At 37.3% G+C, this 15173-nt stretch overlaps 1 protein-coding gene across 5 annotated transcripts in view; it reads right to left on the bottom strand.

Annotated features, from left to right (window-relative positions):
* Window positions 1-15173, bottom strand: part of Lingo2 (leucine rich repeat and Ig domain containing 2) — a 1050166-nt gene that overhangs the window by 557114 nt on the left and 477879 nt on the right. The window lies entirely within an intron of this gene.

Here is a 15173-nt window from a genome sequence, read left to right as displayed (position 1 = left end):
AACATAGGAGTGCCCATATTTCAAAAGGGGAAGCAGATACCATTTTTAATCTGTTCAGAAAAACATGGAGCTATAATATGCAATAGGATTATCTTGATTATTGTTTTCTATGCAGCTATGTTCACTGAAAAGGCAAATAACTTCTGCTACATTCTAAAGCATTATTAAGCATGAAAATATATGGGGTTGCAAGCTAATCTTTAGGTATAATGTTACTTTTGGGAGGCTGATGCAGAAAGGCTCTTTGGTTGAAGTCTAATTTGGGCTATGTAGCCTCAAAAGAGAAAATAGAATATCATGTAATCTCATGAAATCATTAGATTCATTATAAATGATCTAATCCAGGTAGCACCACATGGCAACTCATGGGACATGCCTCTTCCTCTGTCTCTTAAAATGGCCAATTCTTAGTGAAGAACAATTTTATTTTATATTTTAAAGTGATTTCTTTTACAGTATAGCAATATTCATGACCTTTGAAATTATGTAATATTCAAGTGTATAAAAGAACATGAAGGAATGCTTTTCTTGCTTTTAAATTATGCAATGTGTCCAAAGATATTTATATCCTTATAAATTTAAATATTTAAACATTTAAATATTTAAATTTATAAAGATATTTTTCATGGGAATTTTCTAATATTGGAAGATGAGTAAAAATTAAGAATCCCTGCCTAATACTGATTTTACTAGATAAGTAATAACTCTTTACCTTATGCTAACATTTTCCACTTCAATATTTGCCAAAAAAGGTCATAGTTGGACACGGGCTTTTAAGTATCCATGAATTCGAATGAGATATTGACAGGTGACCTCCAAGCCAAGTGTGTGTGCTTTGAAAAAGCCAGTAAGATTTCGTTTAGCCTGCCCTGGGAGACAGCCGTGATAAAGCAGTAAAATTTGGGCTATCTATTTTGAATATAAATTAACTTGCACCTGAAGCCTGCTAGGCTGGGGAAATCAAGACATGACAGAAATAGATAGATGATAGGAATGACCTGGTTTTCTATTACATCAGCCTCCTTCATTTGCTGGGTTTTAAATGTGAGCTGAGGCTTCATTCAACTCGGTTGATATCAATTCTGTCTTTAGCTGCAAGAATAGTTGGCGTAAGAGTTTCTGGCTTATGTGTTTGCTGAAGAAGAGACAACTAAAGCACATCCCCTCTCAACCCTGGAGGCTCAAGCTGCAGCCCATTCAACACTGAGTCACCATAACTCCAAAGGACATCAATCAGAACCATGCCTTTCATCTTCTCTGTGCAGCAAAGGTGAAATTAATCAATGCTATTTTAATCTTTCTGGACTTCCTATGGGATAACCAATTTTCCTTTTTGTGGAAGGCAGAGGGGAGAGAAGATGGAAGAGCCAAGGTTGATTCAAGGATGCCCATCCTAGAATGGATTAGGTTTTGGCTTCTCTACTTCTCAGATTCGTCATACTAAATTTAATGTCATGTGTACTGAGGACAATCACTGAGGGTGCTCAAGATGTTTTTAACTTTGCATTTATCCCTCAGTAGAAACTAGAATCCAGAAGACTATTCCAGCACAAGAATAGGTCTCAGGATAATAATATGAAGTAACAGTCTTTAGTAGAGCAGGGAAAACCATCAAGATCTGAGCTCAATGCGGACAACAACCGTACATTGTTTTCTTCAGCCCCAGAGACATGCACATTGCCTGACATGAAGAATATATTTGGTAACTATCTCAAAAAAAATGATAAGCCAATAAATCAAAGACATGCCAGAATTATTGCAAATTAGTAATAAAATACATATATTACAACAAAATATATTAACATATATGGTTTATAGTAACAGGGTAAATGGAAAAAATATGCCACTATGTTTTATAGAACAGTTTGATTTTATTTTAAATAACAAAGATAAACTGCCTAGCTTTTTTGAGAATATAAGAAAACTGAAATACCTCCGTTAATTTTGTAGTATATAAAGTTTTAAAGCTTTTCTGAAGGAATCTTTTTCAATGAATATGTCAAAATAAAAACTAAAATATATCCGGTGGTGGTGGCACACACCTTTAATCCCAGCACTCGGGAGGCATAGGCAGATGGATCTCTGTGGCAGTCTGGTCTACAAGAACAGTTCCAGGACAGGTTCCAAAGCTACAGAAAAACCTTGTCTTGAAAACAAAAACAAAACAAAATAAACAAAAAAAGAAAATATAACAACAACAAAATCCAGAAAATCAACCAACAAACAAAAAGAATATAAAAATAAATTCTTATTGAAAAACGTGATGGTTCTTGAAGACATGTCAGATTAAAACAAGACAAGCAGAAAAGAACACATACTCCATGATTCAGTTGAAACAATGTGCTGGCACAGGAGAAATTAATCTATGGTGTTAGGAGACTTGACCTGAGTTAACTGAGTTAAAGAGGTCTGTGACTGACGAGGGGCATGGGAGGGACTTTTGGGGATAGTGTTCTTCATGTTCTCGGTTGTGTTTTATTGTCCTCTGTTTGTGGAAACACATAAAGCTCTGCTCTTATAAATTTGCATTTTATATGTAGAGGGTATATGAAATGAAAACGTATTTTGTTGTTGTTGAGATAGGGTCCAACGGATACCAAACAGTCTTTCAGACTCAGCTTGATGATTACTGTTATTATAAAGGAATATTACGTTCTATAGGTAAATGTAGATTACTTATACGAAAATAAAAATGATTTCTATAAATCATTGACATTTTTGTCCCACTTGTCAAAACACAAACTGTGTAGAAGTATAGAAAGGCATTCTTTCAAGTAACTATATAACAACCAGAAGGAGGTTGCATACGCATATACACGTACGGGCATAGATATACACATGAATATGCAATTATATTCTGAATAGATTTCCATTTCGTATCAGTCTCTTAGGCCTTCAGCTATATCTGACCCAAATCAGGTGTTATCAAAACAGATTGAAGTGATGTGTCTGGAGGTGACAAGAGATGGTCGAGGTCATGACTTCACAGAGGCCCTTACGTAATCATCCTGGAGAACTGCCACAATGCATGACTGAGTTGCGAGGCATGTCTGCAAGGGAAACCGTGTGGAAGATGAGGTGCTCGGCAATGATTCCTTCCTGGCCATAAACATCACTGCATATAAAGAAATGCAGCTGTCTGCGCTCACTACTGGCATGACTTAGAAAAAGATGCCTGGAAGCACATGCATGTTTCTACATGGACTCTGTACAGCCCCTGGGACATGACAGTGCACAGCCCGTATCTATCACAGAAGCAAATAATGAAATGAAAAACCACATAACCTCTGTTTAGATGAAAGATTTTCCCAATTTGAGAGGATTCTTGTCATTTCCTTAACTGCACGGGTGTATATTTTAAAGTTATTCCCTTCAGCAGCCTATCCTAAAAGCCTCTCTAAAGCCAACTATAAATATGAACTTGGCCATTACTGGCATATAGTGATTTCTTTTCTTTCCAAAACTGCAACAACTTTCCACTTAAAAGGCATTTACCTCTCATTCTGTTAGGAGAAGATGATATTTTGGGGCTTCGCCTTGACTTGATAGTAATTTAGCCACAGCACCCAGATTAACTGGAAAGTAAGTCTTCTTAGAAAAGTTAGGGTAGCAGGTTTCAGCGATGATGTTTATAAGTGTTCTTTTGTACTTCTTTTACTTAGAGGGGTAAAATAAGAGTGCATCACTCAATGCTGATTGCACAATGAGGTCCTGTCAACCCAATCACATTTCTTCTTTCTTGTTGCTTTTTCTGAAGTTTTGTCTTCTGATTGTCCCTGACGTCATTTGAGCCAGCAGCTAGGATAGGTGTTTCCCCCACAACATTCTTCTTCACAGAACTCCAAAAGGACAAACACAGTGCTTTCCTTTCCATTATCATAACCTTAGGTGTAATGATATTTCATCTGTAATTTAATAAATAAAGCTTGCCCGAATATCCGAAAGTAAAACAGTAACCCTGGTCAGACTTACAGACCAGGCAGTGGTGGCACACACCCTTAATCGCAGGGGCCACACGAGTTTGCCATAGAAACCAAGGGGTAGTGGTGCACGACTTTAATCCCAGCACAGGAGAAGAATATACGACAGGAGGAGACAGTTCTCAAACACAGTCTCATTCTGAGAATTCCTGGAGGCAGGATTGCTGTTTCGGACTGAGGGGGAGTAGGTAAAAGTCAGTGGTTGGCTGTTTTGCTTTTCTAACCTTTAGGCTGAATCCCAATATCTGTGTCTGGGTTTTTATTAATCATGCTACACTTATGTAAAACTTGGATCTCTAGAAGGAATGCAATTTTAACACGCCCCCTGAATTTCATACTAACCAAGACGTTATCACCTTGTATTCTTTTTTTTTTTTTTGGTTTTTGGTTTTTCGAGACAGGGTTTCTCTGTGGCAGGCTGGTCTCGAACTCACAGAGATCCGCCTGCCTCTGCCTCCCGAGTGCTGGGATTAAAGGCGTGTGCCACCATCGCCAGGCATCACCTTGTATTCTTCCAATCACTTCTTGGATAATCTTCCCTATAAGGGGGATAAAAAGCTTGGCATGAATACACTTTTATGTGAACGTTTTTCTAATGAAGATTATATTGATGCTGGACCCTTCCAAACCATAAATTTCCATTCAGCTAATTTTGCCTTAGGAAGGGGGAAATGTCAAGCAAAAGCTGGGTACTAGTAGCAAACATATGTGGTGGTCCCAGAATACAAGCTTGGTTATGAGATGAAACTGTCTTTAAGTTTTAGAACTAGTGTCTGAGTGGTCTTGGGAAAATGATTTTCCCACAATCTGCTATATTTCTAGTCATTGTGTAAGTGGAAAAGAAAACAGACAGAACCAGCAACAGCACCCCAAATGCATCTTATCCCTTGATTTGCTTCTGTCTCTCTTCACAAATTCAGTCATTAACATCCTTAAATACATTCCTTTCTGTCTGCACATCTCTATCATTGATATGCAAATGGAAACCAACACACAGAGACAGAATCCCTGGAGGAACTTCCCTCAGACCACTCACTCAGCACCAACCTCTAGAAAATGCTCAAGAAATACTCTCTCTCCTTCTCATGACTTTTTCATGACTTTATACCATGCTTTGAGCATTTGAATCCCTCAGAAGACACTCATTATCATGGCTATCCCAGATATTCAGCCCTCTTTCATTATGCTGCTCTCTTCCTCACTGTGACCTAGCCACCCTCAGCTCTGTAACATTCTGACCCAGAAAGATCTACCACTTCAGTGCTATAAACAACATTCTTCCTTGTTGTCCTAGTTTTAACTTAAATGCCACCTTCTTTTTTGACTAAACTGAAGGCAAAACCAAGTTATATGTATATATATAAAGGAGAGTTGTTTATTTCTGTTTTATTCACCTTTATGTTTGTGTTCCTAGGACATAAAATCTGAGTCTAAAGTACTTGTAAATTAACGACTAAATTTAAGGCAAATAATTATATTGTCACAAAATACAAGCAATTCCACCTATTTATCAGGCATGGACTACATAGCATGAATTCTAATTGGTCTTTTTAAATAAAAACCCGGAGTCAGATATTAGGAGATGAAAGCTGAGAGACGTTTTACCTCTACTGAAGCTCCAGACCGAAGGGCGATTCTGTCCTCAGACTGTCTCCTCAGACTGTCTCCTCAGACTGTTTTAGACTGTATCTCCCAACTGCACCACCTCTGCCAAACCTCAGACTAAATCTGTTTCCATCAAACCTCAGGCTGTATCTGAACTCCTGCCTCCTCTGGTCTTAGATTCCTCTCTCCCCAGCCATATCCCTTCCAGTCTCCACCTCTCCAGTGCTGGGATTAAAGGCATGGGACTGCCATGTACTGTGATTAAAGGTGTGAGCCAACACAGCCTGGCCTCTAGTGGTTTAGCTCTGTACTTTGATCTTCAGGCAAGCTTTATTTATTAAAGCACAAACAAAATATCACTACAGACTAGAACTTAGATGTGGCCAATTTTACAAAGTGATTAGCTGGTATCTCAGGAAAAGAAAGTCTTCATAAACCATAGCTACCAGTGTGTTGCTTTTTTCCTAAAATAGAAACATACTTTGCTAAGGAAAGGGCTGTGATGCATCGTTGTGAAAGTTCCCCAGCTGATTTCATTGCTCAAGCGTTATTTCTTTTCTTTTATCTATTCCAAGAATTCTAGTGTGACCATACTCTCTACTAGGTTGTTTTTCTCCTGATATATGTATTTTCAACTAATATTTAGTAATGGTATTTGCAGGTATATAATCCCTGTACATAACAGCATTTATTTTTAGAATAATAATGGTTCCAGGGACAATATTATCACATTCATTTTGGTTTTCTGTTTGTTAGATTTGTGCTTAATAGTACTTGTTTTTAAGAAAAAAAAGGTGTGTGTGTGTGTGTGTGTGTGTGTGTGTGTTGATTGGGGGCGGCTAGACATGTATTCTACCACTGGGAAAGACCCTTAAACAAAGTTTGGTTCCTTAAATAAAATATTCACTCATTTCCCTAAGACATGCAAAAATTCAAAATCTGGAAAACATAATACGCTATGGAATTCCGAGGAAACTGCAGGCAAATTATTGCTAAAGTCCTTTATGCTTGCTGTAAAACCCTATCGTGACTGCTCCAGAGGTTGTCCACAGACAGGCTTACAGCTATAAGGACAGCAACTCTCAGACTGCACATGGCTCGGCTATGCTGGGCCAGTGTCTTTCCAAAGAGAAACTTGGTAGTGTTCGCAATAGCTCTCAGGGCAGCATTATGTTAAGTGCGGCAAATGAGCTTGTCACGTTGTTTTCTTCCCAGGTGATTCCGGTGGCCAGGTAGACGGGTAGTACTGGAAAATAGAGGACGTTGACTGCCGTTTCTCTAAGTTTTAAGCAAAATGAGTTCCTCAGAAGTAGTGTTAAAATAATAGTCCAAACAATCATTTCAAAAGCTCTCCGTTCTCCTGGCTTCTCCCTGACGTCAGTTTAGGTTTCTGTTACCTTTGTTCTGTGTTTCAGCATGGTGCGTTTTCACACCTCAGGTCTCCTGCCTATCCCTGCTCTGGTCTGATGTTCAGCACGTAGGCACCAGAGCCCTGTTAGACTCATGTGCGCAGGCGGAAGCTGCAGTCGTGATGCTGAATCAGTGACCTTTCAAAGCAGAGCCTTAAGTTGGGGAGCTATTGTTGGAACGGGAGAACCAGGATATAAGAACCACAAATTTCAGAAAATTTTTGGTTAAAAAATAAGACTAAGTGTAATATAAATTTAATATTTCTCTAAACTCTGTGAGTAGGGAGTTTATTCTAAAGAATGGTAAATAAAATCAAATAAAACTCAAAATGAAAATATTTAGCTGGGTGTGGTGGCATACATTTTGCCTTTGTCCCAGCACTCAGAAGGCAGAGGCAGGCAGATCTCTGTGAGTTTGAGGCTAACCAGGTCTACATAGTGTTACATATTGTATTCCACAATACTCAAGGATGTACACAAAGACTCATCTCAAAGAAAACAAATAGAAGAAAATAGTGTTTATTGGATAAAATAAATATGTTAAAATCATACAGCATAAAAGGCGTATATTTAGCTATTTCTGAGTGAGAATGTATAATTCATAATGTAAGTGAATACAACTGTAATTTCTTTTTGTCATATTTATTAAAGAATAATCAATATAAAGTAGGAGTACTCTTTCAGCTTTTAAGAAATATGTCGCCGGGCGGTGGTGGCGCACGCCTTTAATCCCAGCTCTTGGGAGGCAGAGGCAGGCGGATCTCTGGGAGTTCGAGGCCAGCCTGGTCTACAAGAGCTAGTTCCAGGACAGGAACCAAAAGCTACGGAGAAACCCTGTCTCGAAAAATCAAAAAAAAAGAAAAAAAAAAAAAAGAAATATGTCTTTTTTTTTCTTTTTTTTTTTTTTTTTTTGGACTTTTCGAGACAAGGTTTCTCTCTTGTAGACCAGGCTGGCCTCGAACTCACAGAGATCTGACTGCCTCTGCCTCCCGAGTGCTGGGATTAAAAATGTGCGCCACCACCGCCTGGCTAGAAATATGTCTTTCTATTTCCTCTACCTTCATCCACTAATCATGGGATATTTTCTCCACTGGTGTTAATGTCACTGGGAGACAGTCACTGGAGAACAACATATAGCAACAGGCACACAACACAAATATAGATTTATTTTCTGTCACTATAAATTAGTTATTCATTATCTAAAATTTTCTGCTAACAGAATACATTTTCCTATATGCATTCTTGGGCAGGATTTTGCTTGGATATTGTTTTTATTTTGGGGGGAATATGCTTCTTTTTATTACTCCCCATGATTAATTAGTGACATCTAACAATGCTGTTGTGCTTATTAATAGTCTTCCCATGGATAATAATATATTTATTTACTAATTGGTAAAGATTTGAGGTTTGTTTCTAGTTCATGAAAATTATGGAGAAAGTTAATGAAAACACTTAGCTGTAAGCTTTATCTGAAAGCATGTTTTAATATCCATGGCAGATAACCCTAAAAAAAGTACTTCAAAAACTTCCTATGATGCTACAGGCAAGCATGGTGACGATATTTGAGGATCCCAGTTGCTCTCAGATGACAGTGCTGCTGACGATAGTTTAGACTGGATTCGTTTCAGCTATTTTGCAGGAATAACACCTAGTGCTCAATACTCATTTTTCTGATGACCTCTGAGCACAGTTATTAGCCACGGTGTCTCCTTTTGGATAGTGTCAATGTAGGTGTTTTGCACCTTTTTTTATGAGCTGAACTTTTTTCATTCTTAGCTTTGAACTGCGTTCTTACTATTTTGAGTCCAAGCTAAAAATACCAGAACTTTCCCCTGATATGTAGTTTGTACTTTTAGTTAAACACAAAGTGTTTTCAGGAAAGATATATTTTAGTGAAAACTTGGTGTGCTGATCTCAGCAACTTGCTACTATGTGACTCAATTTGTACAAATTCTCATGGCCTTTATTCAGCAACAGCAGTTTTTCCTACAGTATCTTATGCATATTTCCCTCAATAAGTGTTTTCATATCATATGTTCAAATTTTAGCTCTCGAAATTCTCTTTAGTACTTTTTCAGTATAATTTCAACTCGTCTTCCTGTTTTGTTTTTAAATTTCTCATTAAAGTCAAGGGGTTTGGCTGAAAGTCCTAGCATGTTAATACAATCTCCAAGTAGCTCTGAATCATTTCCTAGGCACTGCTCGCTGTTCTCGCTATGGCTCATGTTTCACTGCCTTTTATTTCTGGCAGTTTCGGCTGTATTCCTTTTTGTATGTGTTCTCTCTGTTTATTTTTCTTTCTTAAGGAAAAACTGAGTTCTGTCAGTGATGGAGTCACTGTTGGGTTCCTTTCCAGTTCCAGGCTCACACGGAACATTTTTCTTCAATGATGATGCGCTGCTCCCGCTGAGGAGAGGCCTTCTTGTGGTCTCTCTGGCAACTTCTCAGCATTTATGACAGTCTTTTCTCATAAGATGGGCTTCTATATGTCTTTGTCCTGAGCACAAAAAGTGATCATTTTACTTTCTGCTCTCTGAAAGGTTACTACTAATACAGAGTCTCACCATGTATTCACATATGGATAAACATACCAATTGTTTGCCTGCATTTCCTGCAACAGACTCAGGGACCCCCTCACTCCTTCCCTCTCTCCATCACTTCCTTTCAAATCTTATCTACCCTACCTAAGCCTGAGTCTCTGTCTTCTTACCTGTTGAATGCTCTCCTTGCATTACCCCATTCTGCACAGAAAGATGAACGTACTCCAAGACAAAGACAAAGTCATTGCAGGTACCATGGTGTGTCCATTTCCTTCTAACTCAGCCTTGTGTACTCTGATGCATAATGGCCGGAAGCAAATATTTAATAATTTTAATCATTCTCATGACTGTTTACATTTGGTTAGCAAGTAATCTAATTTCAGTCAGGGAAAGAAGGCTAGAATTAAGAACTATATATTATATACAGTCATTTTATATATATTTTATATATAGCTTTTAAGAGATCGTCTATCATATGTAGGAACTTTTCTCATAGTTAAAATAGACATACAAAATTGGTTGCTCTATATCTTACTCTGCAAAAAAAGATGACATACTATTCTGATACTATGGATTAATTTGTTCATTTATGTAATGAGGAGGATTTGATCTAGGGACTCCTGATATCTAGGTAAGTGCTCTGTCACTGAGTTCTCTTCCTAATCCCAAACTTATAGGATAACAGTGGGAAAAAATATCTTATTTCTCTTTAGTTATAAGGCATTAGAAAATTTTACTTTGAAAAATATATATTCAAATTTTACACAAGTATAATAAGGGGTGAGGGATACTATTATCTGTGGTTTGTAGTCTAGTCAAAACCTTTACCATCTGTCCTGTGTTCCTATCTCTAAAATGTCATTCTTCATGCCTTTAGTACACGATTTTATTTGTGAAGTTATGAGAAATGCAGGCTGGGCACCGAAGCAGAAAAAGAATGTTGTCTTCGAAGCCAAATCCCTAGCATACAGAAGAATCAGCTCAGAAACGTGTGCAGGTTTCAGTACAATTCATAGCTCCTGACATTTTATAGACCAGGCAGATCCAAGCTTAACTAGCATAGAGAAAGTAATACATTTCCTCCCTTTGGTAGAAAGCTGCATATAATATATCTTTGAAGACAGGATGGAGATTATCACCATGTTCTTCTATGGATAAATATGGGAGTTCAGTTTCTCAAGCTGTGGCATAGTTTGTCGGCAATAAATTCACATAATGGGTAAAAAAAAAAAAGGGCTACTTCTAGAGAAAAGAGTAAACATTGGCAGGGTGCACTTCAGCTCCCTGTACTGCCGCACACTGATTTACAGAGGTGGTTTCCGCTGCCTTGTACTTTGAAAACTCATATTACTGACCTGTAAGTCCATCTGATTCCCTAAGGGCTGTATTTTGTAGTGGTGGGTTATTGGGAAGCTAAGTCCAAAGCCCTCATGTTTCTTCAAAATATGGTGCTTCTTAATGACAGAAGGAAAATAAATGAATGTATCAGGGCTTAATGATATCTCCACCCTGTTTCCTGGGCACCCAGTCTTCTGATTTCTGGCTTCATAAACTCAGTCCGATATTCTATTTCTGTACAATGAAATTTGTCTCAACAAAATTAGTTCCTACAATTAGCTTCCTTAGCAATGATGAGCCCTCCGTAATATGTTAATTTTGTACTAATAGCTGAAAGTGTAGTATCAGCTGTTGCTTGTGGATCCCTATCTGGCTGCCTGGGTTCCTGGACAAATCTTTGCAGGTTCCAAACACACACATACTTTACCACTCATAAAAGCTAGTTCACTTACATTTTGTTCATGTAAGCCCGATTTATACATTTATTGATTAAATATTTACATGCGGTAAGCATTACTTAGTGTCCACAGGCTCTATCTTTCCACCTGAGGAATTTGTAAGTGTAAGAAAACAGAGATAGCATGAGCTTGTAAGGCGAATGTGTGCTTCTTTTGAGAATGAGAGTGAACGACACTCTGATGTCAAGGAAAAGGGCACCAGAGGGACACAGAAGCAAGTAGTTGGTATATCACATCTATTCAAAGCCCAATAAATTCTAAGCCATCATAGAAATCGACATGAGTCACAGGACAGTTTCCACGTTGAGCAGAATACATTATAAACTATTCACAAGATTTCATTTTACTTTTCCACTTTAGTACAACACAAAATAATGACAAATTCCATAATTTTTCTTTTTGATCCATTGACCTCTCTTTTCCTCTACCCAAATCTTATTTTTGTATAGATAACTTTAGATTAAAATCAGTAAGTTCTCTTGATTATTCTTACAGGTGACCCATATTAGAAGCTGTATTGGAGCTCTGTTCTGCTATATCAATTGCTCCAAACACCGAGCAATAATGAAACTGAATTCCTTGCTTTCAATACGAGCAGAGCCTATATCTTAATGATATTTGCTGGATTGTAAGACAGTGAAAATATATGTACTGGAACACTACATTAAATGTGAGTGCAATTAAAAAGCAAGAATCTCCTCAAAACTAGTGAGAGAAACGTGATAACAATAATTTATATAAACACAAGGTTTCCCCAGCTGTTGAGCATGGAAGTGCTTCAGAATTACATTTAAAATGCAACTTACAGAGCATGTAGCAAGTGACCCAGAACATGTGAGCGAACACATGCAGACAGGAAATTGAAAGATGTTTCCTAATAACCTACCCTGTTTCTGTAGGTTAATAAACATTCAGCATGCAAATGAATGCATCACTATTAGCCACTTCTCTTGTATTACATTGGATGGTTTAACTCTATTCTATTGATTCATCCTGGTTTCTGCTATTAATCCTTTTAATTAGTCCAAACAGATTAGCCTTAACATGATATATACACTCAACAAATTGATCACTGTGAGAATAATTCTGTTGTTTGTCAATGTCACGTTCTTCCGGAAAGCATTCTGTATGCGAGGAATGCACTGGCTGTGTTTGTGCAAATGACAGATAAGGTGCAGCTAAAGCTTCTGCACCAGGAAAATCCACGTCAAAGCAATCAGTATCTATCAAGCTGTCAACCCAACATTGTTCTTTCTTGTCTCATTTGTTGAGGACTCAAATGCTCTCAGATGTAGCCCTGAACCACTAACCATGGCAAGTTTCATATTTTTGCAGATAGTGTTTCCTAAGATACTTAAAAGGCATTCTTTCAGACATCATGTTTATACCTAAAAATTTTGTACACTTCATAAATTGTGTTTATGTACTGCAAAGAATGTGCTCTTCATTTTTATTAAGCATAACAATAAAGAGAGCTCCATTTAAAACATTGTTTCTGCTTAAGTAAAGGGGTGGGAAAATTATGGTAAACATAAGCTATTTAGTCTTTAGAATACATTTGGTTTGACATTATTACTGCATTTTGGAAACAGGTTAAAACTGAAGAATGCTGAATAAAGAGGTTCCCTTTATTATTATATCCATAATGTTCTATTTGAATGAAACTATTTTAAAATTTAAAAAAAGTATAGAAATGAAATGCCAGGACTCCAAAAATCAAAGATCTCTTTAATTGAAGAAAAGAAATTGAGCCTCAGGAAAGAGTTGAAAAGACATTGTCATCTTCTTCCTTTATCTCATCATCTATAAGAAAAAGCAAGTTCTAAAAACATGACCTAGTTAGTATTGAGCACAAAATGCTGATTCCTTTTATTTCCCGTGGTTGGATATATTATTTGAACCTCTTGCTACACATCCAAGGGGACATTTATTTCTTGCTAGCTTCCTTCCTTTCCCAGCATCTTGAGAACACTACTTACTTTCCTCCTCTGCGAGTGCTACAGTAATTCTCTGAAGAGTCTACCTTCAATGGCAAGGACAAAATGATTGGCACACGCTAAACTTGCTGCTGGATTGCAGAGAAAAACAGTGTAACTTCCTAAAAAAATGTGTAAGCTGCCTCTGTGACCCTAGAACTCTTAATATTTTTTTCCTGTTTCAAAATTCCAGAATGAACAATAGTCTGGAACGTTAGCAATATGTTTTCTAGAGAGTATTGACTTGTATCTAACGCCTCAGAGCTGACATTGTACATGATTGAAAATCTGGTTATTAGATCTCCATTCTCATCTGTAACTAGAAATTGTGTGGATAGACTGCAATTTGAAGACTCTTTGGAGCCCTTATTAACTGACAGGTTTGTAGTAATGTTTTGAAACCTTCCACCCTTCTATCTTTACCAAAGTAATTTTCTGAATTTTAGCAAGGATGAGATGATGGGAAGGTAATTATCAATGAATGTCACCATTCTAAAAATTTGATCATTGTATCGTAAGCTTTGGTGAAAAGAACATCAGCAACACGATATACATGTGAATTTATATTTCATAAATAACACAGAAGTTTCCTGTACTGTTACTCTTTATTTGCTACCAAAAATAGTGTTGGTATATGAGGTAATCATCCAGGTGGAGAAGGATTACAAACAAAGTATCTGGGATCATCCTTGTGATTAATTCTCTGTAGCTAAATGCCATTATCTCAGACTATCATTTTATAACTAGTACATGGCTGTGTGGTGTGGGTAATACAGGCTGTATTTGCTGTTAGTCCTACCATTCCGTAGTATTACACAATTTCTGGATGATAGGAAGGACAGCTTTCAGCCAAGTCATGGAAAAGGCAGATAAGAATAAGTGAAAGAATTACAATAAACTGAAATTTCCATCCTCAAACGCAAGGTGTCTACTAAATGTTTCAGAGTCCTTTTTATTGTTTTATTGCATTATACATTTTGTTCTCTGCTTCCTCTCTTCCTCCCTTCTACTCTTTTATCTTTTCCCGTGACCCTCACACTCACAGATTACTCAGGAGATCTTGTCTTTTTCTCCTTCCTATTTAGATCCACGTGTGTCTCTTAGGGTCCTCTTTGTTGTCTAGGATCTCTGGGGTTGCGGATTGTAGGCTGGTTTTTTTTTTTTTTTTTTTTTTTTTTTTTTTTTTTTTTTTGCTTTATGTCTAAAAGCCACTTATGGGCGAATACATATGCTATTTGCCATTCTGGATTACCCCACTCAGTATGTTTCTTTATTCTAGATTCATCCTTTGCCCGCAAATTTCAAGATGTCATTACTTTTTACTGCTGAGTAGTACTCCATTGTGTAAATATACCACATTTTCTTTATCCATTCTTCAATTGAGGGGCATCTAGGAGGTTGTTTACAGGTTCTGGTTATTACAAATAATGCTGTTATGAACATAGTTGAGCACATGTCCTTGTGGTATGATTGATCATCCTTTGGGTACATACCCCAAAGTGGAATCTTTTCATAATATTGCTGGAAGGCTTCAAAAGTCACAAAATCATGGTTTCCACAGATACAATAAATGAAAACATAGCTAATGAAGATCAAGACATGGAAATTGGTGCTATTTCAAACAAAAAAATGTTTGATTTTTTTTTCTGTGCCTTAACAGTGTGTGTGTGTCTGTGTGTGCATACGCATGCATTGTGTGTGCACACTCACATGCATGTGCCTGTGTGTGCATGTGTGTGTGTGTGTATGTGTACACATGCTCATACATTTGTGTACGCATGCACTGCTGTGAGAATATGATCACATAAACCTTCCACCCCTTACTTTCTTAGTTGTCAGCACCTTCGTAAGTACTACCAACATTATG

The sequence above is a fragment of the Microtus oregoni genome, unplaced genomic scaffold (genome assembly GCF_018167655.1).
Source record: "Microtus oregoni isolate MIOR12 unplaced genomic scaffold, Mior012 000017F_ref0000208, whole genome shotgun sequence".
Classification (NCBI taxonomy): Eukaryota; Metazoa; Chordata; class Mammalia; order Rodentia; family Cricetidae; genus Microtus; species Microtus oregoni.
The sequence above is the reverse complement of the archived record's forward strand: the minus strand, read 5'-3'. Positions and strand labels throughout refer to the sequence as shown.